The sequence below is a fragment of the Boleophthalmus pectinirostris genome, unplaced genomic scaffold (assembly GCF_026225935.1).
Source record: "Boleophthalmus pectinirostris isolate CB_2022bp ecotype Guang Dong unplaced genomic scaffold, ASM2622593v1 HiC_scaffold_10, whole genome shotgun sequence".
Lineage (NCBI taxonomy): Eukaryota > Metazoa > Chordata > Actinopteri > Gobiiformes > Gobiidae > Boleophthalmus > Boleophthalmus pectinirostris.
In genome coordinates, this window is record NW_026570971.1 from 23,903,451 (window position 1) to 23,931,053 (window position 27,603).

At 38.6% G+C, this 27,603-nt stretch overlaps 1 protein-coding gene across 1 annotated transcript in view; it reads right to left on the reverse strand.

Moving 5' to 3' along the window:
* Positions 1-27,603, reverse strand: part of atrn (attractin) — a 210,609-nt gene that overhangs the window by 56,256 nt on the left and 126,750 nt on the right.

Below are 27,603 nucleotides of genomic sequence, written 5' to 3' on the forward strand. Positions count from 1 at the left end.
CTATTTAATGAAAGTTTTTGGGTAGGAAGCTCAAGTTTGGAAATATGATACAGCCATCAGCATTTTGTCAAATTTACACTCAATCTTTAAAAGGACATATATTATGCTATTTCCTGAACTATGTTATAATGTTTCCTCCTCAAATGTGGATGTTGTATTTTGTTTTATTCACATATTTAACACACAAATCCTGCATATTTAGGCTGAGTTCTTCTTTTAAACATAACACTCTGTTCCACTCTATGATTTCATGTGATAATACAGGAAGTGCTCCACTGTGTTTTAAAACTCCAAGCACCTTCACTCAAATCATTTGGATATTTTCAGCAGAGGCGGAGCTACCATCAGGCAAAAGTAGGCAGCTCTGGAACCTGGAGGGGCCTCCCAACAAAATGCCTTCAGTACCACTAATGACCGAGACCCCAGAGCAATTTGATTTTCTCTAATAATATGACATTAAATGAGAGTATTTTACTTTTAAACAATAGACATAAGAAAAATAATAATAATCATATGTAATGAATGTAAAGAAAAATGTAATTGTATTAACAAAAAATAAATAAATAAAAATAAAACTACTTTCAGTTCTGGTTTTCTAGTAGGCTTCCTAATGCTTCCTAGTGCATTACAGTGAGGGCCCCAAACTCAAGTTCGTCTAGACCCCCAAAATTGCCAACTCCACCACTGATTTTCAGTCCTGAAATTGCCGATATCTACTGAACAAAAAGTAAAAGGTTATGCTGAAAACTAGTGCTTCATGACATCACAAGGTGGAACGGAGCATTTTGAGGGGTTCTGAATGAAACAAAACACAACTCCAGGTATGTTCTTGATGAGGTGACATTATAACATGGCTAAAAGCTCACAAGGGTACATTTTGCCTTCAAACCTAATCTTTTCTGCCTTTAAAACTGATTTCATTTTAACTTGCTATTTAATATGGTTTACCAACTAACAGATGACAACCGTTTTTATTTTTAACACCACATGAGAGTCGCACTTTTTCTTGACTAACAAATTTTAACTTCGTATCGGGCAGCAAGTAAACATTTTGTACTCAGTTTACACTTTCTAACAGGTGGCGACTTAAAGGTGAATTATGTAACTCTTCCGTGGTGTTATTGCTTTGCCCGATGCCCTACTTTAAGCTAATCTTTTTTATTAACTTAACCTGTGGTGATAATGTAATTCAATTGTTGGTGTTTGTGTGTTCAGGAGAGCTCTTCTTGTTCAGAGATGGAGAGCTGGAGTTTGTGGTGGAGGCTGTGACCTTGGCAGGAGGCTGCAGGTCGGCGCCCCCTCCTGGTGTGACGTGTGGAGCAGGATTGATCACCTCAGAAACAGCCTTTTGTTCAGCACGGCGTGGAGCAGCCAGCACTGACCCCACGAGAGACGAGGTGGAGGAGCGCTCCCTCAGAATCTTAAAACTATGCTCCGGTTATGCTCCAGATAATTTACACAGTGCTTTAAAGGTGTTGTTTCCGTGGAGATATGGAGATTGCCTTCTCTGAAAGGTACCACAGTATGGCATTACACTTGCTTATTATGTAACTATAACCATCTCCATGGTGTCAGATCCTCCACCTTGAAAGTTACACAGTGCACCTTTAAGGAGAAACTACTATATCAGAAACTGAATTACTCATTCTTCAAGGAAATTATTTTTGTTGTAAACATGCAGCTGAATAGTATATAAATAAAGTTAAATATACAGTCCATAACATTTCGAGTGGGGGTCCATCACCTGCTTGTTCCCATGGAAATGGCATTGCTTTGTCTAAAATGTTCCACAGTATAGATGAACTATCATAAGCAGGTTGCAGCATTACAGTTCAGATCTCTGGAGAGTCGCCCCTATTCACAGAACTAAATATTGGATTTTTGAGCAACAGATACACCTGTAATGAATAAATGCTAGATGGAAATGTTTAATGTCATACAATGGAATATTACAGGGAAAGCAATAACATCTGCATAGAGATAAGAAACTGATGAACCCTCCACCAGAAAAGTTACACAATGCACCTTTAAGTTAAGAAAACGCACATTAACTATCAGTATCGCAGTAAACCTTAAATACAATAAATGTCTTTTGTCAACTAAGCCCATGTGAAAATAAAACATTTACATATTATATCTTAACTTTTAACCCTCACACATCTACTTATGTACAATTTTACAAAAGAGTCATATAAAAGTACTAACAAAGTCTAACCAAATAGTCCAAATACAATAGCTCCGTCTACTGCCACCACCAACGCCGATAACTTCCAGCTAATGACTCCAGTGTCACTAAATAGTCTGAAGCTTGAATTTTTAACTAGATCCATTTCAGCAGGTTTGACAACTAAATACAATAATTCCAACTGTCAGATTTTGACAATGCCTTAAGAGTGTTTTAAAATTTTCCTCTTGCTGCACCAAGGTCCCCTTCAGGTCTGTCAAGAATCTGAATATTCTGCTGTGAATACATTAGGAGTAGTACTGGCCCAGAGCTGCATTTACCTGATCTGTTCTCAAAGTTGTTTTGTCTCTTGATGCAATAAAAATATGACAAAATGATCTCATCATTTCAGTGAATTTAGTTTAGTCGATTAATCAGTCAATAGGATGTTAGTTAAAGGGCCCATATTACACTATATTCTGTTCTATGTCAAAATGTGGTTTCCTCATCTTCTAGTTCAACACACAAACCTTGCATATTTATTCTCTCAAACAGAAAACACTCTGTTCCCCCTTGTGATGTCATGTGGTAATACAGTACTCCACTGTGTTTTCAAACTTTAACATACACCTTCATTAGAATCATTTGGATAATCTCAACCCTGGAACTGCCATTTGTTACGAAAGTTAAAAGATGGTTCCATCCATCCATTTTCTTCCGCTTATCCAAGGCCGGGTCGTGGGAGCAGCAGAAGATAGAGTAAAAGATAGTTGTTAACTTGAAAACTACAGCTTCATGACATCATAAGGTGAAACAGAGCATTTTGAGATTTGGAAGTGTAAGGTGTAATAAAGGATTACTCAAACATGTGTGAATGAAACTTGTATGTTTTTAAGGAGGTAACAACATTATAACATGATTTAAAGTTTGCAAGAGTTAATTTTGTGTAATATAAGACTTTTAGTTAAATAACATTTTTATGAGTTGGTAAATAATTTTGGTGGGATAACAAAGAATTTAAACAAACCACTGCAGACCTATAAACTAATCAATGCACAGTGCAGGCCTTTTGTTAAACTAATTTATTTTGTGGATTACAGCCTGACAGTGAATATTAAAGGTTTGTAAATAGTGTTTGATAAATCCACTTTGAAGTTTAAACTAGCACATTTAAAGGTGCACTGTGTAAGTTTTTTGTTTGGGCATCCATCACCTGCTTGGTTCTATGCAGATGCCATTGCTCATCATTAAATAGCTCTACTTTACATGTCTTAAATTACAGCTCAGAAATACCTAGAAAAACAGGCATTCTGACTGAGTAGGGTTGCTTCTCCACAGATCTGACCTGTAACTTGGTCTGGTTTGGTCTCCATGAAGATAGAAAAGTTTACCATACTGTGAAACATTCCAGACAAAGTAATAACATCTCCAAGGAGAAAAGCATTTGACAGACCTTGCACTGGAAAAGTTACACAATGCACTTTTTAAATGTATACATCTATCTAGGTTGCACAATGACAGAACCAGTTGCACAGTCTAAAGAGAATGCAACTTTTCCCTAAGTGCAACATCAACTAAACAGAATCAGGCTTCCACTCTTCACAGTTTTATAAAGTAGGTTCCATATCAAAACTATTTCAGGTTTAAACAGCCCGGACCTGCCCTGCTTTTAAACATCTCCGGCTGTATTTGAGCTGAAGCATTTGACGTTTTCTCTCTAGATAAATACGATGTTTGTCTAGGATCAGTCAGTTGTTCCTCCCACTTGTCTAGTTGTAGTTACATCCCACCACCACCGGAGAGGACGGACAGAGGGAGGGGGGGGTTCACCTTATCTTACCCACCGCTGAGTGTCATTACTGGGGAGTGTCACAGCTGGAGGGCCTGGAGATGGATGTCTGAAGGTGACTGTGGCTCGCACAATCTTCTCAACCCAAAATCATTCCTCGCACTTACATCTATCCCAATGCCACACTTGATGGAACAGCAGCCGCAGACCATTCTGTATAAAATCCCATGATGCTTTGTGTCTGACTTGGGCACACAAGAATTAAACCACAGTGCTCTAAATGTGTCAGTGCTAATATAAGATATCCATATATTAATCGTCTTACAGTTAGGTGTGAATGGAACTAAAAGACTGAGATTATCAAAAATTTTAACTGAATACATGTATTTGGAATCTTTTAAACAAAGTTTTAAAGTGGTATTTCTGCACGCTTGTGGGTACTTTTTCTTTTCTTTTCAGATTTGTGAAGGTAGGTTGCACATTGGGCTTCATTCATGAATCTTTTCTTTAAAAAAATTCCTAACTTCCACTTTAAGAAAATGGTAAGTTTGTCTGTGCCAGAAAGCAAAAAGTAGAGTGTTAAAATTGACCCTCACAGAATCAATTTTAACATTTTCTCAGGGTTTATAAGAGTCCAATCTGTTCTAGAGTTAATTTAACATTTTTAGAAATGTTGAGTAAGTAACACTGAACCAAAGTTCCTGTTTAACCCTGAAATCAAGTGTTATATATAGAGTTATGTTTTGAGAGTAAACCAATAACACTTTGTAGGGTTATCCTGATTTAGCTAAACAGCACAGAGGTGTTTTATTTTTACACTTTATTTTAGTTAATTTAAGATGAAATTATGTACAAAACTGGTTCAAACTGGTCTTCTCTCTTGGGAGTTTGAAGTGGTGGGTGGGAGGTGCCAAAATTACACTAGGGGAAGTTGAATTAACTTCAACCATATCAACTCTGGCAAATAATCCCACCTCGTACCCCCATTTAACTTTCAAATTATTTAAAAAAAAACACTTTCTGTGTTTTACTCTGAAATATTTTACCCTGAAATTTTAACCCTCCAGTTTTTGTTGTGCAGATTCACAAAACTTTCTTAAGCAGCCACATTCCTTTTTAAGGGACAGTTGCGCCTAATTCACCAACATCCAACTATGAACACCACCACACTCATTTAGATTTCATTTACCTAGAAAATTAATATGTATATGGTTAGAAACTCTCTCTGAACTTCCAAATATGGCCAATATGGGTGTGGCATTATGACGTGTGAAAGCGCGAGGGAGAGAGTGAACGAGGAAGTCAGGTGGAGCTCGTCTACGGCTGTTTTACAGCTTCAGCAGTAATTTCAAATGTCCAAACTTACATGAACACACTCAGGAAGGGAATATTTAAGTCACAAACGTATTGAAATAATAATAATTCTATTGTATTTATTGCACTTTCCTAACATATACCAAAAAACAGTCTTGATGATATATCAATATAGCAGCCCACAACAAGGATACTGTATCACCAAATTTAGTATCACAATATATCGATATTTTCATATTTGATATTTGCACCTCTAATGGAAACAGCACCCAGAACTACAATCTTACCGACAGAATTTTTATTATTGCGAGATTGTGGTCTGATTTCTTTAAATTTTTTGTAACTCTGAATTCCTGATTCACCATTTTAATATGTATTGAATCTAAAATACTCCTAGTGAATATATTCATTACATCAGCCAAGAGACCACAGTGGAGGCTTTGATCACAATCTGTCTTGGCAGGCTACAAAAAACGCAATACTAATATAGATAGTTAGCTTGCCATAACATCCCATATGCTAAAACACAGACTTGTACCTGCTTCATTACGACTGCTTTATCGGGTCATAAATTATCCAGATCAAATATTATTCCATTTCCTTTCCCATTAAGAGCTATTAAATCTGTCTCATTTATTTCTCATTTGCCAACCATTAGAGTACGCCGTGTAGTGCTGGGATGATATGTGCATGTATTAACAGCTCTATAATGTGTGAACGGGTTGTAAAATCTATACGACCCACAGTGACTCAAGCTGTAGACACTTTTCAATATTAGATCTGCTCTTGGGTTTGTCACTGACTCTAACAGCAAGAAAGCAACGTTATGGAATCTAGTTGATAATCCTTATTCATGAGTTTCTGTATCCTGTTGTTGATACTTTGCATGCCATCAACATTCTCTGGGGTTGTGACGCTAACTACAGGCACTACTCTGTCTGAGGTTTGTTAGACTAAAATCTGAGTTTTGTTTTGACATAATCTGACCCAGGCCCATGAATGCTGACGCTCCAGAAAATATGCCGTTTAAATCCAGTTTTGAGTTTTCAGACAATTTTAAAACTTACATGGCAGTGTTGCTAATGTGTGCATTGTGTCTCCATGGTGACTGGTGAACATTCCTCCAATAGACATACATGTAGTACACCCCCAATGTCATTGCAGTATCAGTAGTATCAATAGGCAACATTTTGGGGACTGTTTCCCATTAAAAAGATACTATTTTTTATTTGATTTTATGGCAGCAGTCCCACTTTTTCATCATTCTGAAACCCGTGGATATACCTGATGCTGTTTTGGCTGGTGGATTCAGCTGGTACCACTTTGCAGTAGCGGTGGGTAAAATTGCCCTGAAAAGTCTGGGTAATGTGGGTGGAAGAGTGGTTTATACAACTGTCTCTCAGCACGGAAGTTGTCTGTTTAATTCTCATGCTGGACACTTTCAATAAGACAGAGGGTAAGGGCTATTGGAGATTTAGATCAATACTCAATATTCAATACTCAATACTATAGGTTTAGAAAATGTATGTACTTTTGGAAGTCCATATAACAAACAGAAATAAACTGGACGCCTGATGTTTCATAAATAAAATGATCAACAACCTACAACACGCAATCATGTCCAGTTTTCCGCTAGCATTCCCAAAACACTGATTCACAGCCTGAGCATTTTCTCGGAGTTGAGGCAGGCCCGAACAGATTCATCATGTGAATACTGCACTGTACTTCTGGGGCCCTCAAACTCCCCAGAAAGTGGTGAAGCGTTATGTTCAAGAGCAGAGTCTGAGCATGGGAGAAGAAGAGGCCAATGGGGAGTACAGCTCCGCACTTTGCTGCAGCACAAGCAAAAAAGACTTTTCCAACATTCAAGTGACAATTTAGAAAGAATGACAAAATGGTGTCCATGACGACAAAGGAGGATGTAACAGTGACTGGTCAACCAAAAGGCTCATCTGCTTGTAAAGGTATAATAACTGAGTGTGTGCTATTTTTTAGATGTATTCATTTAAAGGGACAGTCCGGACCTCATTTCCTAGTGAGTCAGAGTGTTGGAGACGTGTGGTTAAACTTTTTAAAATATTCCCTCCAGTCCTTGTATTTGCAGAGGTTACTGATGTTAGGCTAGTGCATGTCAATGGCCATCGTTATCCTGACACTAAAAACAGTCTTACCTACTCCACAAAACACCTGAAGCAAAAACAGTTATGACGCCAGACTATTGATGTGAATGTGTCGATAGAATAATTTTAGAAGTAAAACCGACCTTGCATTTGAAGGATTATTGTCTGTGCACAGCAACGAGTTGTACTTCCTGATAGAAAGCTTGGCAGCGGCAGACTGATGTCACCTAGCACCTATCTTACCAGCCAAGTAAAATGCCGCTGCTGCTGAGAAATTAGTCCCTCAACATGCTTGTGATGCAAGGTTAGTTTTATTTCAAACATTATTCTATCAACACAGACATTCACATCTGGCGTAATAATAGATTTGCTTCAGGTGTTTTGTGGAGTGGGTGAGACTGTTTTTAGTGGCAGACTAACTATGGCCATTGACAAGCACTAGCCTAGCACCAGTGACCTCTGCAAATACAAGGACTGCAGGAAATATTTCAAAAAGTGTCTCCACACCCTCCAACACTCTGGCTTACTAGAAAATGAGGTCTTCTGTCCAAAATTCCGGACTGTCCCTTTAAAGGTGGACTATGTAACTTTTCTGGTGGTAGATCTGCATCCAGCTGGTCTCCTATGAAACATTTCTGCTGTGAGCGGGGCCCCATCTCCATAGATCTGAACTATAACTTAGCTTAGTGGTAGCTTTTGCTTGTCTCCTTGAATAGAGGTTTAATGCCATACTCTGGAACATTCCAACATCTCCATAGAGAAAAGCACCAGAAAAGTTAGATTACACCTATAACTTAGACAAACTTTATTGATCCACAAGGGAAATTGTTTGGACACAGTAGCTCACACATCACAATAAAACTAGACCTCGGATGAGAATTTTTTGTAATGGATTGCAGATAAATCCATAAAGTATTTTTTCTTGGAAGTCATAAAGACACACATTTCCAACTTTGCCCATATTTATTTTTAGGAGATTCCTTTGATTCATTCTCCTTTTTTAAGTTTTTTTGCAATGTTGCTATTGAAAGTTCCATGCTCACTTTACATTTACATTAGCCTGGAGCTCTTGTTATCGTCCCCCAGACTGATCCAAAGGTAAATAAATATGGCATTACTGTAGTATGCTCTTTATCAGTCCACACCTGACTATCTCCTCCATCAAGTGTCCATTACTTACAGTCTCACAAACGCTTCATACTCGGCAGATGGGATTGTGTGGGGATCCAGCGGAGTGGAAGAGACTGGCAGTGCTATTCTCTGAACCGGCGAAGACACAATGAAGATCTCAAGAAATCACATCAGATTAGTCCCAGAACTACCCCGTACAGAGATAAGGACTCTACCTACCACCACCAACAATGTCCCACAAGCAGATGGCTGGGAGTGAATGGGGTCCACACATGAGTAGGAAACAAAGGTGGAAAACAATACTGCACCTTCCATCTGTTCAGACATTTCGCTCAGATCATGTTGGAGTAATACATTGTAATTTAGTGGGATACAACAAGTGGAGCTCTATTTCCATTGGACAAAACACAGGCTTTGAACGTGCCCCATAGTGAAGCTTCATTATCAGGGCCTGGGAGTGACTCATTTAGCATGTGGCAAAGCTAAAAATGGCAAAAGCACTGGGCAAACAAACAATGCAGACTGTAAATGGACAAAGTGTGAATGGGATAAAAACAAAAGGATTGTGTTGACATGTTTAGGCAGATATAATTAAGGATCCGAAAGCCCTCGTGATCCTTCTTTTTTGACAGGCCTGGGACACTGCTCTATTCTGTCGACTCCCATCTCAATTTTCAAGTTCCAGCCCCATCAGGATGTGCCAGTTTGGGTGGGAATGATCGTGATTGTGTGCTTTTAATGTGCATGCAAATGAAATGAGTAATTAAAAGAATTTAAATGATTAATTTCTGTATAAAGGGACATTTAGCAGTTTTGTACAAGGTAAATGTGTGGAGGTCTTCTGGCAACTATTACAAGTGGAAGATTTAAATCGAAAAATGTATGTATGGAAAATATTGTGGATCAATAAAGTTATTTATGATAATACAAAAACAAATATACCAACTATATTAAAGAGTTTTTGTCAACCAAATTTTGACAGAAACACAAAACAATTTTAATTATTACTTTTTAAATGCAGTCTGAAGGTATTTTATTCATTACTTATGTCTCTCCAAATCTACTGAAAATCTTGTACCACCGAGCTTGAACGTATTTAAATCCAACAGCATAATCCAGCCTGTGTCACATTTGTTTCATTGAGAGCCGTGAGCCACATCCTTTAACTGTTATTGCTGTGGACGATTGCATGTTTCTGACAATAAAACCATCCTTGGTACTGACTATGGCATTCTCAGTATTGACAGAATAGATTGGTAATTTCTCAAGATGGCCGTTTGTTGTTGCCTATTACATAAAATGTCTTTTTAAGTGGATTTCTTAGGCCTTCGTTTAAGCAAGCATTTCATCTCCCTTTAATGGCATAATTTAACCTATTAATTGAGCCTCTTACTTCATTTGACAGTAAAATCCTCTGTCGGCAAGTTGTAATTATGTCATTGCTTTTCATTTCATCCGTCTTGAATAGGGGTGGGCAATACTGATCAAATTGTATAGCCTGATTTATTTTTTTTTCTTCAATAAAAATGTTCAGATAATATTTTAACATGGTATCAGAAATATGCCTGTGTTATGGCCCCAGGCCTTAGTTCTAATATTTCTGCAGAGTTCTCTTGATTCCTGCTGCACGAGCCCTGGTCCGTGATTGGTGGGGCAAGTCCACGCCCACCTCACCTGCAGCCACTATTTAAGGAGATTGACAGCACCTGTTCGGGGCTGCTGGCCTTGGTGGCCAGTCTGCCATTTTGTTTTGTGTGTGTGTAGTTTACTTTAGTTCTGTTTTGTGCCTTTTTTGATTTGGCACTCGATTCTGTTTGTGGGTTTATGTGGTTTAATATGGGAAACTTGTGTTTTAGTTTAGTGTGTGTCCCTAAGTTTTACCAGCTGACTTTGTGATAAATCGCCATATTTCAGGTGATGTGAACAATATGCTTCTCAAAACAAACCTCACTAGCTGTTTCCTGTTTATCAATGCACAGGACTTACACAAAGAAAGGTTAAAACACAGACAAGGTGCTCCAAGCAAACCATGCCAATGGAAAAGAGTCTTATATGTCTGTGTTGAGGTTCAAGTATCACACAAAACATTAATCTACCATCAAATTTACCACAAAAGGGAAGATGTATCATTTTATACCCTTGTTTGGAAGATTACACTTCATGTTTCTATAAATTTTTATTTTTGATCATCAACATCATTCATTGTAATTTATTTTAGTTTTAATTTTATACACAATATACCTGATATTATCATTTAGCAGATCTCTAGAATAAATGCGATACAGTCCATTTTTTGATACGCGTTCCCCCTCAAATCTAGATCCTGTGCATATATTCCTTAAACAGTCCCTGGGCAGTGCTTTGTAAACATATAGTTGTGGAGAACGGCTTTGCTCTGGAGCTGTGGTGGCAGTGGGGATGATGTGCTCGTTTAGTGGAGTGTGGAGAGTACAGTAAGGCTCATTAGACATGCCTTGATAAAGCAGCATTAGCGACGTGACGGCCATGCAAATGAGTGCACTTTGAAAGTGACTGCGGGCTCTCGCTGTGGGCTCCTCTCATTGTGTTTTGAGGCAGAGGTGGACAAGGGCCCCGCCGTGTGCCCTTGGAGGTGGACTGAAGCATGCGCTGCTCTCACTAAGAATAATAGTGCCCTTCAAACAGGCTGAGAGGCCATGGGTTTGGTTCTGGATCAGCAGTGCAGTGCAGTGTGGCACCAGTGCACTATGAAATATAAGGTATTAGGACATGTTTTCAGTTGCTCCATGAAACTGTACAAATGCAACTTCTTGACACATCATTATTCAACATTTACTATATTTACTGTCATCTACTCAGTGAATGGGAAGGCTTTTTTTGTCTTTTTCTTTCAAATTAGTTCAACAGCAGTAACAGGTATCTCTGCTTTTAAATGCGATTTTCTTTTTGTTCCCATCTTCTACAGATATTAGCAATGACAAATAGTTAACCTCTGCTGCAAATTGTGTTGAACTACTATTCTGACACCTTTCTGGTCCAGTTGTCTCTCCCCGTGTGCATCACCTGTTGTAAAATATAAAAGCTGAGTTCCTTCTTTGCACTGATGTTAGCGGATCACATCATATTAACAAGCAAGAGCCAAGACAGGTGTATAATGCAGACTCAAAGCAAGGATGAAAAGGTCAACTAATACAACGGTCTCTGTGGTATTATTAAATGAAGATGTAATGAGTGGGATTTAGAAGCGTGATAATTCAGAAAGTTATCAGTAAAGTAAATAATTCATGAGGTTCAGCTTCCTGTTATAAAGCAATTGAGGATATTGTTGATAATTTAAAACATATAGTATTTTGTTTGGAATTGTTAATTGCTATGGCAACTGTTCTAACTTTTTATTATTTTGAAAGTATAGGCTTAATAAGTTATTACGTAGAAACAGAACTTTAATACTGGATGAACTAAAGCAGACTTTGTATCATTTGGACAGATTCAGGTTGGATGAGAAAGAATTATGAGACATTTAGTGAAGGTTGAACAAGGAGCAGTGGCAGCAGTCAGGGGCACCGTGGAGCAGAGAAGGTCAAAGGCGACAAGGGTCGAAGGTGACGCAGTTTTTCACCTGTCAGAGGAGGAGAAGGTATAGAGCAGGACAGGGCAGAGCAGATGAGGATACAGACTTCTGATGAAACTCAAGGGTCAGCACTTTGTGTAGGCCAAGGCACAAGGACACACATGTGACCTTTTTAAAAATACTCACTGCTCAGACACATCTTTTTGTTACATGGGGTGAGAGTGGCACAGTTTTTGCTCTACAACCAGAGGGCAACTGGTTCAATCTTTGCCTGAACCCACACCGTCACGTTAGGGTGCCATCTTGCCTAGTATGTAACTGCTTAGGCTACGTTCAAACTGCAGTCTGAAGTGACCCAAATCCGATTTTTTGGCTCTTATGTGACCTGTATCTGATCTTTTAATGACAGTCTGAATGACACAGATTCGATTTTTTTCAAATGCCACTAGGATATGTGGTCCTAAAACGATACATATCCGATCTTTTGAAATGCGACTTCAGTATGAACAGCCAAAGCGTATTCATCCGACCTACATGTTATCAACAAGCGACAAATGTACACAAACATTCTTCTCGTCATACAAAAATTGTTAATGAAGCACATCGCTATCCCATCACTCTTGGCTACGTCTCCGCATCCACACGTTCCTTTCAACGGACTGCCCCACAAAACGCCATGGCCAAAAACCTGCTCCTTCTCCTTCTTAATCTCTTCCTTACAACAAGTAAGTTGTACATGTTATGGCTCCGATACGAGAGGAACTTTAAAATCTCCAGGTGCTCAATGCCTCCATCCATGTGGGACACTTTTGGGCCGTTTAATGTTCACACTGGAGATCACATACAAGTCGAGTTTCATTGGAAATGTGAAAAACGTCGCAAAAACATCCGATTTCACACACAAAAAAATCAATATTGAGCATTAAGCCCTGCAGTCTGAAAGTAGCCTTAGTTACTCCCCCTTCAGAGCGCTATCACAACACAATTAGCATGTATCCCGCTAATGAAACTACTGCACGTCACATCATGTTTGTCGAGCTGTTTAGTATAGTTTTGTATCATGCTTGTGATATGGGAGCATAGATGATGTAGGTGTGTGGGCTGAACATTGCACATACTCTCACAGCTAAACGTGAGGAGGGTTTGAATGGGGCCTGGTAGAGATCTCTAAATTATAGAAACATGCTTAGAATACATGTAAAAGCTCTTCAGGCATGTTTCTAATGGGTGAACAACCTGGTAGAAAAAGTGATTTTGCATAATACCCCCTCTTTAAATTACACCCCTTATTGGTTGTTCTTTACAAACTGTCAATTAAAAACCTCCTACTGCTAAAAAGAGCTCAGATATATGTATGTATGGGGGCGTTGGCATGAGTTTAAAAGATCCATCAAAAGCCACATCTTCACTTCATTGTTGTGAGTGAAGAGCGACCCGAAGTCAACAAACACAATTCCAGCAAAGTGGGAGAAGATTGCTGTCAACAGAAACCATTAGCGACTAGCACTGAGCAAAGGACTTATTTACTCAGAGCCCGAGCTGAGAAAGGCCACTGCAGAAAACCCCTCACCAGCAGGAGATGCACCACACACTCCTTTATAATACTATGTCATTGGAACGTTCAACACCCTGGAAAAGAAGCAAGGGGAAGGAAAAAATGAAGCTGACACAATGCTTTTTCAAATGTTGCAACTGATGAACAGATCTAAATGCTAATGAATTTAAGAGATTATAACAAAAAATAGATTACACTTTTGAATTTCCAAGGTACACATATTAGTTAGTTTGATTCTCTGTTAAAAAGGATGGTAATACAGTTTTCTAACCTCAAATACATTTTTGAGCTTCACATAAAATGTAGTGGGCTCAATCTTTCTGTAAGGATTTGTCTGGATTTTTCCATTATAAAAAACAATAAATAATGTAAAACACAGTTGTAAATGTTTTTAAAATGGACTCTGATATCATTCACATGTACCTGTGTGCTTTTCATTTGACAAATCTCCCTGGATTTTTCATATTTTGTGATATTCTGAGGTTAATCCCAGTTTTCCCACTGAAATCACATTATGTTCCACTTCACTTTTGCCTCCAGTTGTTTCCATTCTGGAATTTAGAATATTTGCCTTAACCATTTTTAAAGAGTCTTATAAAACCAACACAGCCCCAGGATCACACAGGATTGACAGAAGTAATCAGATAGGAGGAGAGCAATGGTCAAATGTGAGACAGGGTTTTATTAGTGGTGATAGGTGGTGATTACTAAGCAAAAGCTGAAAGAGATTCTAAATAATTCTAAATAGTCTTGAATATCAGGCCTGGTCCACAGTCCAGTCTCAGCTTTTTTTAACGTGCGATCCAAAGAGTGAGTGAGGCTTCAGAGAGAGGAGCTGGTTATGTTAAAGACTCACTCGTGGAGTCTGATCTGCTTTTATTCAGACGTGTGCCCTGTAAAACTGCCCCATCATCACACACTCGCACAGAGAGAGGCTGTGGGAGCTGTTTTTGTTTTTTGACTCACTGATCTAATAAAGTGTGTCTAATTTATTACTCTCCAAAACTAGACATGGAAGATAACCAAAGAAGATGTGTGTGCAGGAAAAAATATGCATTACTAAGTAGACTTATTAAGGTCATATTAAAACAACAAAACCTAAAAAATTATTGACATTTTTAGCTTTTTAGCAAGTTTCATCTATCAATGTCAATTCAATACTCCAAAAACATTAAGGATTTCGCAGTTATTGAAAAACTGAATTTAAAAAGCTATTTATATGTTTCAATGTTTCTTTCATATTATGTAATGCAAATAATGTCTTAAAAGTGCACCCAGTAATTTTTTAGTTTGGGGTCTATTTGTTATGGATGTCATTGCTCTGTCTGGAACACAGTATGATATTAAACAGCTCTAACTTACGTTTATTCAATTACTGGTGGTTTCATAGCTCAAAAATACCTTGTAAAAGCAGGGCTGCACCAGAAAAGCCACACAAAGCACCTTTAATTGAATCTCCAGTAGTTAGCATTATAGTTTTAGACACAAAACCCCACAAGAAAACCACAAGAAATACTACACTGACTTCTTCAGACAAGGACAAGAGTAGCACCTGTATATCAGTGTATATCTAAGCAAGTGTCCATGCAACATTTGACTTGGAAAACTGTCCAGTTTACACCCCACAGCCCATTGAGCAGGTCTCCATTCATTTTATGACATAATGGTGGGCCCTATCTGACGCGCCCGGGCCTTGACACCTCCTCTGATGCTCATATTTATGTCTCACCAAGATGGAGGTGGTGGGACATCCCGGGAGAGGAAAGGGCAGCCTAATGGGGTAATAAATAAGAGAGTTTTACGCTGCTTCCTGTGCCTCTGTGCTCCCAGCGTTCAGCCCCGGGACAAGTGCAAAAGACCTACAGTAGTTCATCATTGGGGACGGCCGTGATCAAAGACATGATGGCGTTTTTTGCAATACCTCCGGGCGAGTTACGTGGCCAATATCTGTCGAGTTATGCATGATCTATGTGTGTGTTAGGGCGTCGATGGATGCTGATAAACAAGCAGGCTGTCACACGGAGATATTAGTGATAATGGAGGGAGATATTAAAAGATAATGCGCACGAGGATACAGAAGCAAAGGGAATTTTTAAAATGGAAAAATCCCAAAGGAGGAACCAAACACATCTATGTATGTATGGTATTTTAGAAATGTAAAAGGGGTGATTTTTACAGTTCTGGAACCACTGTAATTAAAGATGCACAATGTAAGTTTTTTTCTGGTTAGAGTTTGCCATCTACTTGTCTCCAGAGAGAAGTTTCTTTGCTCAAAATATGTAGAAAAACTTACATTCTTATTGTGAGCGGTGTTACCCCTCCACAGATCTGAACTTTAACTTGGTCTGGTAGCATGAACTGCTAGTCTTCATGGTGATAAATAAGTTTAATGTTATATTGTGGAAAGATTCTAGGCAATGACATCAACATAAAGACAAACAGGGGGTAGACCCTCCACACAAACAACTTCCTGGTACAGATATGTTATCTAGGCAGCTCATAAAGTCTAAATAAGTCAGCTGTGCACTGACTGCATCTAATTTGAAAGTGTTTTACAGTCCGAGAAGTGCTTGCTTAGCATGCTAGTTGCTATTAGCTTTACTGCAGGCTTGGACTGGTAATATGTACTACCGGGAAAATGCTCGGTGGGCCGGTCCACCTCAGACCACATTTGGGCCAGTGTGGTGGCCTCCGATTCAGGGGAACAATCTGTGTTCTGGAAAAGTCCAGAACGGCTGTCCAGTGCACCGGCTGACGGCCGTGCTAACAGCTGAGGGCAGTGATATGATAATATCTTACACTCCCACTACACCATTGTGAAAACTGGTGCAGAGCAAAAAACAAAAAAGCTTGGGGTTACTGCACAAAAATATGTATTTCCAACTGTTATTCAGCCAAAACACATCATTGTTTGTGAAGTGTTTCAAAGTGGATTAGAGCTATTTTCAACATGTCATGAGTCATGTATAATGAGATAAAGAGTTCATTTTATTCCACATATAAAAGCCAAAACATGAAATGCTCTTTTGCAGTGAACTCATTTTCAGATAAAACACTGGCTCAAAGGAAGAACAAAGGGACATTTTTAGATCTCCAAATCTGAAAATCCAAAACATTCATTGTGAGTTTGGTAAATTGATAACAGTGTCTGACTCAAGTCTTACGACAGAAAGTAGTGAAAAGTAGCTTCCCAAACTCTGCGCGGGAGCGATGAGGTGGGGTGAAATTAGCCGTCGTGTCCTGGGGCAAACAAAGTAAAAGCATTGCCATTATTACAGTATTTTGCATCATGATGTATGGCCCCTGCCTGCTGCTTGGGCTGGGGCTCTGCTCTAATTAGCTTGCTTGCTCATCTCAAAAAATACTGGTGTTAACATTTGTTTGGTTTGCATGTTGAGGCAAAATATGTTACAATAGCAATACTAGCTTTTGTTTTTGTTTGTTTGTTGATACTGTGCAGCTGATGTCATGAACATTCTCATGGGGCTGTGACGCTAACTAAAAGCACTACTCTGTTAGAAGCTCTTTCACTCAAGTTAGATTTCATCTGATCAGAAAAGACTGACTAACTACAACAGGTGAGATGATCTGAAGTTACTATTTGCTAATGTGTGCATTGCATCACCATGGTTACTTGTGAACATTCTGTCACTAGAAATACATGTAGAGCACCCCAAAAATGTCACTGCAAAATGTATCAAAAGAATGTGTATATGACTGTTCTAAAGACCATGCACTACTGGCATTATAAACTCATCATCTCCATGGAGACAAGAAGGTAACAAGGGATTTTTTGGCTATAAAAACTCCAATTGAATATATGAAAGATACAGAAGTTAAATGGCATACTGTGGAACATTCCAAGCAAAGGAATAACACTTCATGAACACAAGCGGGTGGCAGACTCTCAACTAGAAAAGTTACATTATTTTCCCACAGCGCAGGAGGAAGTATAGGTCTATAAATCTGCCTAAGTCTGCTGTAACTCTCACACCTTTTTTAGCACATTGTTAACCCTAACATCCACATGCATTCATTTTCAGAGGCATGTATGACTTTAAAACTGCATTTTGCAGATGCTGAACTGAAACTGGGGTGGATCACCTAAGCACAGCCAATCAGAGCTCTGCTTTTGAGAAATATAAAACTTTATTATGATCTACAGAATTTTTCACAAAGTACTGATTTTTTATAACATTATACTCTTACTACGGATGGGAAGATCTAATGTTACAAGATCTTATGAGACAAAATTGTGAGATTTATTCCCCATGTGCTTATATTTAGATTGGAAATAAAATCTCTTACAGTTCCAAAAACGAAGTACAAGAATAACATATTTAAATAAATGCAAAAATTGGAAGGACAAAATTAGAAAGTGGCACTCACAATTGGGAATTATGTAAAAATCTCTTCTTGCTTCTTTTTGTAGACCCAATCCCGTATCTCGTCTCATCTTGTGGAAATTGTCGCTCGCCCACTCCCTAACTCTTACAATATTGACTTACTTACAAAAGTCAATGCAACTGTGAATTTCTTGAAAATGTTGTATTTTCAGTTGATAATGACTAAACCAAATGTGCCCTAACCCAGCGCTGACAGTTGCAGAGAGGCCTGTGAGTTAAAGGGCAGTGCTGCTCAGGTCTGGGCCATCTGGAAGTCCCCTCTCCTTCAAAGAGACTGGAGCCTTTGATTTACACTGTACACTGCAGCGCGCCAGCACCTCATATATGCAGACAGATGCAGCAGACACATGAGGCAGACCAGGCCCAGTTCAAATCATCTATCCAACCAGAGCAGGTGGAGTGTGAGGGTATTCAAAAGTCCCAGGAAAGAGCACGCAGAGACCTCTCAAACTGGTCGTGAACATATTATATCAGGTGCCTCAAAGTTCAGACTGAAAAGCTTCCAGACGTTAAAGTGCAATGAAAGGCCAGCATGCGCAGAATATGTAACAGTCAAGTTAGCTTAAGAGAGATAACAGGCCAATGCATGTGACATTTTCCTGGTTGAGGGTCTGTCATCTGCTCGTCTCCATGGAGATGATATTGCTTTGCCACACGGGCTGTATGAAGGAATATAATAAGGAAGTTTGACGTCACACATAGCATTCCATACTAGGAATAGGAATTTATTTATGGAAAAAAAGAGATCATGTAGAGTGGACTACAACAAACATTTTAAAACCAAATGAGGCTCAGTGCAGCAGTTACAGAGAGACTTTCAATGTAAAGTCAGTGGAGTCAGAGTTAATGGAGCTGGAGACGCTCCCATAAACACTTCATATTTGGAATGTCCAATTTATGGTCACTATGAGACTAAGCTACAGGTCAGCTCCGTGGAGAGGCAATCCCATAAGAAAGCATGTTTTTGTCAATGAAAACACATGTAATTAAATACAGGCAATATATCTGCAATGTATAAGTACTAGTGCAGGGGTGTCCAAACTTTTTTCATCAAGGACTACATATGTAAACACAGACAAAGCAGAGGGCTGATCGAGGGCCAGACTGGTGCTCAATACAGTGAATAATTGAAATATACATGTTTAACATGGTAGCGGTAGCATGAATAAAGACTGATGGCTCATTCTAAAATCCTTAAAACCACACACTAAATATTAAATCTTAGCTTTACCAAGGTAGATTTTGAAAGGTAATTTGGGCCAGTTCACCTGGAAGCCTGAAGGCCAAGAAAAATTTGTCTGAGGGCCGCATTTGGCCCATGGGCCTATAGCTTGAACATGCCTGTACTAGTGTCAGAAAAGTTACATGGTGCAACTTTAATAATAATCTTTTCACTTCAGTAAAAGTAATGGGCTTTTTACCACTTTTGACTGTTTTGTAGCACTTATTTGCCAATTAGTTTCATGCTGTAAAACTTTTGATGCTCAGTTGGTGCAGCATTACAGTGTTTTAGCCGTTTATATATTTAGTGTAATAAATACAGTTAATGGTCTGTCCAGTTTTAAAAGGTTCCACATAATAAATGACAAAACTACTGGTGAAATTTACTGTTGATGCCACAGAAACAATGTAACCAGAAGCAGACACGTCCCACTGTGCACACATAAAAGAAGCCATCCCCAGGGAACCATTTGGTATTCAAACTTTTATTATTTCACTGTCAGTCTGTTGACCTTTCGCCCTTTTATCACACGCTGCCATATATTAGACGAAAAGTTTCAAGATATCATAACAAAAGAAGAAGTTTTATTTTTCTGTGGTTTGCTGTGTATCACTAAAATGAGAGCGAAAGAGGCTGACAAAACTAAAAGGAATATTTATTTATTTTTATTTTTAAAGGTTAAAATGCTCTTAAAGGTGCATTGTGTAACTTTTCTGGTGGAAGGTCCGTCAAATGCTTTTCTCCATGGAGATGTTTGGAATTTGTCTAGAATGTTTCACAGTATGGGGTTAAACTTAACATTTATATGGAGACCGAACAGACCAAGTTACAGGTCAGATCTGTGGAGAGGCAGCCTTACTCACAATCAGAATGGCTGTTTTTGTACGCAATTTTGAGCTGTAAAACCACCTGTAATTGAATAAATGTAAAGAAGCTGTCATACTGTGAAAATTCCAGGTACAGAAATGGCATATCCATAGAAGCAAGCATGTGACAAACCCCCACCAAAAAGTTACACCTTTAAAAACAAATGGGAAAGAACTGCTTCAACTTTTGGTAACACAGAAGTTTATGCAAAATCTAGTGAGCCTGGTTCAATGTTTTGCAGGAACGGTCTTCATGATCACAGAGCCGCTGATTGCACCACAAATGCTGAGAAATCAAAATGCAGAAGGCAGCCTGTTCTAATGCCATCTGGAAATCGTCCACTGAAGTTCAGATCTGATTTGGGGGAAAATACGTGAATACATTTGCAGGTGGAACAAAACAAAACGATTTAATTCAATGAGGATAAATGCAAGAATATGAGTATAAGATTGTGATCATTATAGGGCTTGGGTTTTAGGATTACTAGCTTTAAATGTGAATTAACTACAATTACATCTCAGACAAATTAACAGCAGTTTTTAATCAAAGTCTTGAGATCTTTCCAGCTTTTTTAAGTGTCTGGAATGTCAACAAAAACAAACTCTTTATTTATATTAAGATATCATGCCTGTCTTTTTCAGTTATTCTTAAGCCTATAGGGCTGGTCGATAAGGTCATATTGATCATTGTCATTGATTGTATTTAGTGTTACTTAAAGGTCTTTGTAAAATGCCTCAGTCGTCCAGGTAGGATCCATGTCAAAGGAGAAATTCAATTCTGTCAACTGGTCCTGTATTACACTATTTTCTAGGGATGTAACGATAACCAAAATATTGTGATATCGTATTGTCAAAGTTCTCACAATAATATCATGGACCATCACAATATATCAAATTACAAGTCTCTTTGCTTAAATTAAGAGTAATGGTGCAGCAAATAGCTAAAAAAAGACAGAGGAAACTACATAGACCATGATCCTTTGTAGACTACAAGAAGAAATAACAGTTCTAAGCACTTTTAAGTCTTAGTTCTTTGGATCAAGTCTTGTCAAGGCATTTTAAGAGGAAAAAGTAGCGTATTAACAGTTTTAGCTGATTATCCTCCACAAAATATCACTGAATATTGTTACATCCCTAATCATGAGCCTCCCCATCGTATCGTGAGCTTTCCCATGATATTGCAATAAATATCGTACCATGAGGTTCATATCGTGATGATATCGTATCGTGAGACTTGGATATCATTACACCCTACTATTTTCTGATAATAATATTGTTTCCTGATCACAAACAGGGTTGTATTTTATTTCACTTGCACACGTTTAACTCACAAACCCTGCATATTTAACTGCGTTCATCTCTCAAGCACTCAACACCGTGTTCCACCTTGTGATGTTATGTAATAAAGCGCATGTGTTTTCAAAATGCATACACCACAAGAGCATTTTGAGCTTTGGAAATGGCTACACGCTGATGATAAAGGATTACTCAAACATGTGAACTAACCAAAACACAACTCCAGGTATATTTTGATGAGGTAACAGTGTGATAACATGTCTTAAAGCTTACAAGAGTCAATTTCGTGAAATATTGGACCTTAAAACTAATAGAAATATCTTAACAATAATGGTCTGGATTCTGCTCCAAACCACATGCTTTTACCGACACAGCTTCAGACCCCTTAAATTAAATTAAATTATTAAAAGCCCCAAGCTGACCATTGACTATTCGTAAGTAACTGAATCTTTTATTAACTGCACAGCCCTACGTTGATGTGTTAATTTCAATCCACCATTAACCCTGATGCGAACGATCTTAAAAACGTGAAAACACCTGAAAATAACTACCCCCTATTACCGTAATAAGAAACTCAGCAGCCCTGGCTAAACTGTGACAGCTCCACGTCCTTAAACTCAAATGAGACGCCACAGCTCGGGGCGACTGGCTAAAATCTCGCCGTCCGCCACTGACCACGGCGAATGCAATAGCCCTCATTTGCGGCGCCAGGATCGGGTGAGAGGGGGCATAATGAGATGTAAATGTGCGGCACTGTACGGCTGATGCAACGCCGAGGTAACGCACGGCAACTGTAACGCAGAGTGGGAAGAAACCAGAGGGACCCGTGGAGTTTGCGGTAAGAGGGGAGCGACCTCACGGGATGGAAAATAAAATAATATAAAATAGCATGAGATTAGCCTTTTTTTTAAGCTTTTGTCTGATGGAAATTATGCAGTGTCGATTTCACACTGTTCAAAGAGAATGCATGGGCACAAGGCGTTTTGTGCATGTAATTATGTATATTTCTGCATGAGTGGGATAATGTATATTTAGAAAAAGAGGTTTCTAGAAAGAATAAAGGCTTATGCTGAAATGAATGGTAGTGAGAGATGTGAGGCCAACAGGAATGACTATTAAAATGCATAGAAAAATACCAGTTGTATCTCGCAACCATAGATAGAATAGATCTGCATCTTGTAATACTGCTATATGCAGCATTTGAGGACTTTTTCCCCATTTAAAGTTAAATTGTTAAATTCCTATGGCAAAAAAACCCCATGGATTGGTTAGAATCATAATTGGTAAGCTTTGGCTACATTTACACTGAAACAAGTCACCGTATCACTGTGTCAATGTATCAGAAATTATTTGCATCCAGACACGTCGTTTCTGTGTCCTCAAGCCTTCCCTATCCACACAGCTTTGTGCATATTTGTTTACTTTTTACAAAAACAAAACTGAAAACTGCATGGCTAATTTGCATAAACTGAGTGCTCAAAAAACAGCTCTGTATAACACGCTGATGTGGTTCGGCTTCTGTCGGACTAAAGGACAAAACTCAGTGGATTATATGTGTTCTTTCTGTGACAGAGGGATGTTCTGCTGATGGTGAGTCTGTTCTGTGCTTCTATTGCGTTGGAGATGGTTCATGTTAAACTTTTCCGAGATTATATACTGCAGGTCACACACATAGACCGTATATATGAATGGACATATATTCTAGCCTCTTAGCATGTTGGCGGTGAATTACTTCATGGCGCATAGACCTACGTCAGCGTATCAGTGTTTTCAGGCGTCCACACAGTACCGTACTCAGATGAATTTGTGGGAGTATTTTTCCATCGGATTAGTGTGGATGAACACTGCATCCACAACGAAAATCTCTCAAATACGTACTAGTGCGGATTGAGTCTTTATCGCCAATGTCAGTGAACAAATATTTACAAATTAGGAATGAGGTGCAAAAAAATCCACCCAGTTTAATTGAAATTAAAATTAAACTATGAATTTTAAATCATGAAACCAGCAAATCACCAGCGCAGGTTCAAAGGCAGTCCCTTGGTTGAGGTAAACAAGATTTAAATGCAACAACAGCTCAAAGTTAGTCATTAACAGACGATGATTATGCTTCAGGTTAAAATTAATTGGTGTCATTTTGAGTGGGAACATTTGGGAGGAGATTAAGAGGAGTGTGTGAAGGGGAATGAAAAGTTTAGAGGAGATAGAGCAACAGCATCCATCAACCTCCAGTTCGGTTTATGGAGGAGGAGGATCACATGCTACTGTACTCACTTTTTTTTTAACACTATAAACACTTTTAATTACAGCATGTTTGTGTTACAAGTACATCATGGTAGAATCAGGCTGGACTTGTATTAGAGACAAAAAAGATGATATCGTTTTTGATATTGCTTGGGGCATGTTGAAAAATACACAATATTGGTTTTGTAGAAGAATCTCCTCCGTTTTCTTATCCAATAAAGATAGAATGAATTTCTAAAAACACATTTAAAAAGGAATCAATATTCATCCTTAATATTCTGCTAACATTCTGCTAACACGTATTTTGTAAGTTTTGCAGGAGTGAGTTCTTCACTTTTCCAAGGAGATGGCTGCTCTGAGTTTTGTTCCCCCACAGATCTGACCTGTAATTTGGCCTGGTGGTCACCTGCTTGTTTAGCCTGATTCATCAGCCAGTTTCACTTTGTAGAAACTGTCTGACCTCGCAGTGTTAGCATTCATTCGCTCGACTGTAGGCAGGTACTTTTTATCATTTAACCAGTCGGTGCTATTTGGTAATCACGTATGTAATGTGCCGCTAACGAGGCTAACTGGTATATTAAGCTTTTCCCAAATCCCATAGGAAGAAGGGCAATAACATCTTTCCCCTTGATGAAATTCAACAAACATTCTCTTTATTCCGGCTTTAAATCCTCGATCCCGGGAATCGTTGGCAACACAGAATGTATGGCTCTTCGCAGATTGGCTGGTGCCCAAACTTGCGCTTCTGTGGTTTTTGCGAACTGTCTATTGTATTCTGATTCCTGTCCTAGTTGCTGGAGAGAAATTAAATTGAGTGGAGGCACTAGGGGGCGCCAGCCTTGCTACTGCTTGTTACCAGAGCGATAAATCTTTTTCCCATACTGTGGAAAATTCCAGGCAAAGCAATAATATCAATAATAATACACATGAAGGAGCTCAATGGCCTCATCTCAGATTTACAATTTACCACTTCGCTCGTGGAGTCTATAAAAATTCACAGCAATTTTCATTTTTACATTTTATTTTTTCCAATACAGACAGACCATGCGTGTCCCTGATTGGCTAATGTACCTGTCAATCACGCCTATTGTAAAGCTTTGTGGCACTTTTGTTGCCTGGAAGCCAGAATACACACTTCTCCCAGTTTTCAAATCCATCAGTTTTGTTTGAGTACAAATTGCTAACATTATTTTTCTGTTCACTTCTGACCATCACTCCCTTGACAATAGCCCAGATTTTTAAAAGTTACAAATGACTGCTTTGTGCTGGCATAGGCTCCACTACAGCAGGTGCAGAGGAGGTCAAGAGGCCCCGAAAGTCCAGGAAGCACAGCACTCCAAACAGTCCAAACAGGCAAGAGCAAACACACTATACTCAAACAACCATTCATCCGGGTCAGCAACATGTCACAAAATGATTTCTCTCTGAAGTTAAAATGTATTATTCAGCATAGAGAAAGACCATCAACTTTCTGTCCCAAACTGTCCCCACGGCGGTAAACAACTCAATCAGCTCAGCTCTTCCACATCGCTCCTGCTTCCCCTGTTTATTGCCCCAGCCCCATGCTTCACACACTTACACACACACACACACACACACACACACACACACACGCACACACACACGCACAGCAGGTTTAAGCACAGTCACGCCAACAATCACTCCAAAAAATGAATAGGCCAAGACTGCGGCAGCCATTTTTGCAACGATACAGGACTCACACTACAGCTACTTAGTTGATTGATACTTTGCAGTCACGTCACGCTAGGGGTGTTCTACATGTAACTCTATTGGTGGAATGTTCAGCAGTAACCATGGTGACACAATGCACACATTAGCAAAAACTACCAAAAATGTTTCAATTACAGTTCTCGACATAAACGTCATTGATAGAGCGGTCAGATCCACTAACTCAGAGGTTGGAGGGGAGATTCCAGTTCCCACAGATAAATGTGTCCTTGGGCAAGACACTTAACTCATCTTGCCTTCAATATCCGTGTACATTGGTGTACAAATGTGTGCATGAATCGAGTGCCTTGGAAGTGGAAAAGCGATGTATAAAAATAATAAGGATCTGCTTGGTTACTTTTTCAGTTAGTCTCTCAAGACCATGCCAGAAGCCTCTAGAGTTAGTCTAGCTTTGACGTAAAAAGCACTATGGTGTATATGGCAGCTTTCTCAAAGATATTTCTATGGTATAGTTTGTCTTCTCTCACAGCTCAGCTCAAGACACAGCCAAGGAAGAGCCACGTGTCATTATCACACCTCCACAATGTATGATGCGTCATTTATTTCATACGAGTTTCTGTGGGCACTTTAGTCAATTGGCAAAGCAATCATCCAGAGATAAAAGCCTGCATTAGTCTGTCAGAACAATGGACACGTTCAAATGAGGCAAAAAGACACAAGCTCAAAGCACAGGGAGAGTTTGTTTCAAGGATCTTTAGCAAATGTACTCTCTGACCAAGGCAGTGATTACAACTTTCCTCACATTTGGTTCTTTCAAAGGGGACACTCTTGTATGGCGACAGTAGGCCAGTGGTGGAAAGTAATGAAGTACAAGTACTGTATTTTTAGGTATCTGTAATGAATTTTACAGTGGACACTTTTTGCTTTTACTTCACTACATTTGAGAGCAAGTAATCTGTACTTTCTACTCCATTTTAAACAGGACTAAAAAGTAAAAGTATTTTTCATATGATTTTAAGGGTTATTTTTCACCATGTTCGAAGTAATGTCCTGATTTAATGTTTTGACTTCAACAAACAAAAACATTCATATAAGAACATTTTAGAAATATATTTATATTGCAACTGTTAACCAAAGTATGTATTTTTTTTTTTTAAATCAATGTCACTACATTTTAACAAATTAAAACTTGTGTGAAATAATTCAACCTTTTACTCATTAAGTTAACTTTTACTTAAGTCGATTTTTTTCATTTGATAATTTTACTTGACTTGACTTTATGCCTCTGTATCTGCGCTTTTAATCAAGTAATAAAATGGAGTACCTCATCCACCAGGCAAATGTCTGACAACGTTATGAACAACAAAGAGCTGAGTCAGAAGAAGTTTGCTGTGTAATATCTGCATGTGTTTTACTGTCCAAGAATCAGTAAATGTGCACTTACTGTTAGAATTATTGTGAAAGCTCTGGCCTCTAAAAGTTGTGAAAAGCCCTTATAAATGAATAATGATAATGCATAAGGTAAGTGAGGAATAACTTTAGATCTCTGCAAACCATCACAAGACATTGACAATCTGGTACAGTGCCTTTAAGTGAGAAAATATTGCAGCTGGTGTGTGAATGCATCAGCAGACAGCAGTGACAGCTCCATCTATAAAAGTGGAAGTGTGTTTTTCCTGACATTTCATTGATGGCCTGAATTGCAATTTATTTTGAAATTCAAGACTCAGTATAAACATCAAGATGTTATGAAACCACAAAGGACATTGAAAGAACTGCTGTATTATTGAATTCAAGGCTTGAAGAACAATGGAGTTTAGTTCTCGGAAGAAGTCAATAATTTACCCAGTAACTGCAGTCTTTGTAATTAGCTATTAATATCAAATATAATTATGAAAATGTTTATGCAATACCTTATGCAAATTGGCCTCTTGAGACCTAACGCCTTGAGATACTTTTGGCTCTTCTTCTCCTTAAACTGCCCTGGTACAAATTTGCTGACCCTCCCTGTCCAGTCCTTCTGTTAAACTACACTGAGACCTTTGACTGAGACACAAAGGACACTGAAAAGCACAGTGGAAATATTGGTGCAGCTAAACTTTAATTTCTCTCGGAATCAATGAAGTATCATTTTCTCTCTCTCTATAGATATATTTTACTATTTAACATATATGTTTTTTTACTTATTTAATCGTGCATATATAAATACATACGTGTGTATATTATTTGACAGTATTTTGTCCTCTTATTGCTACTA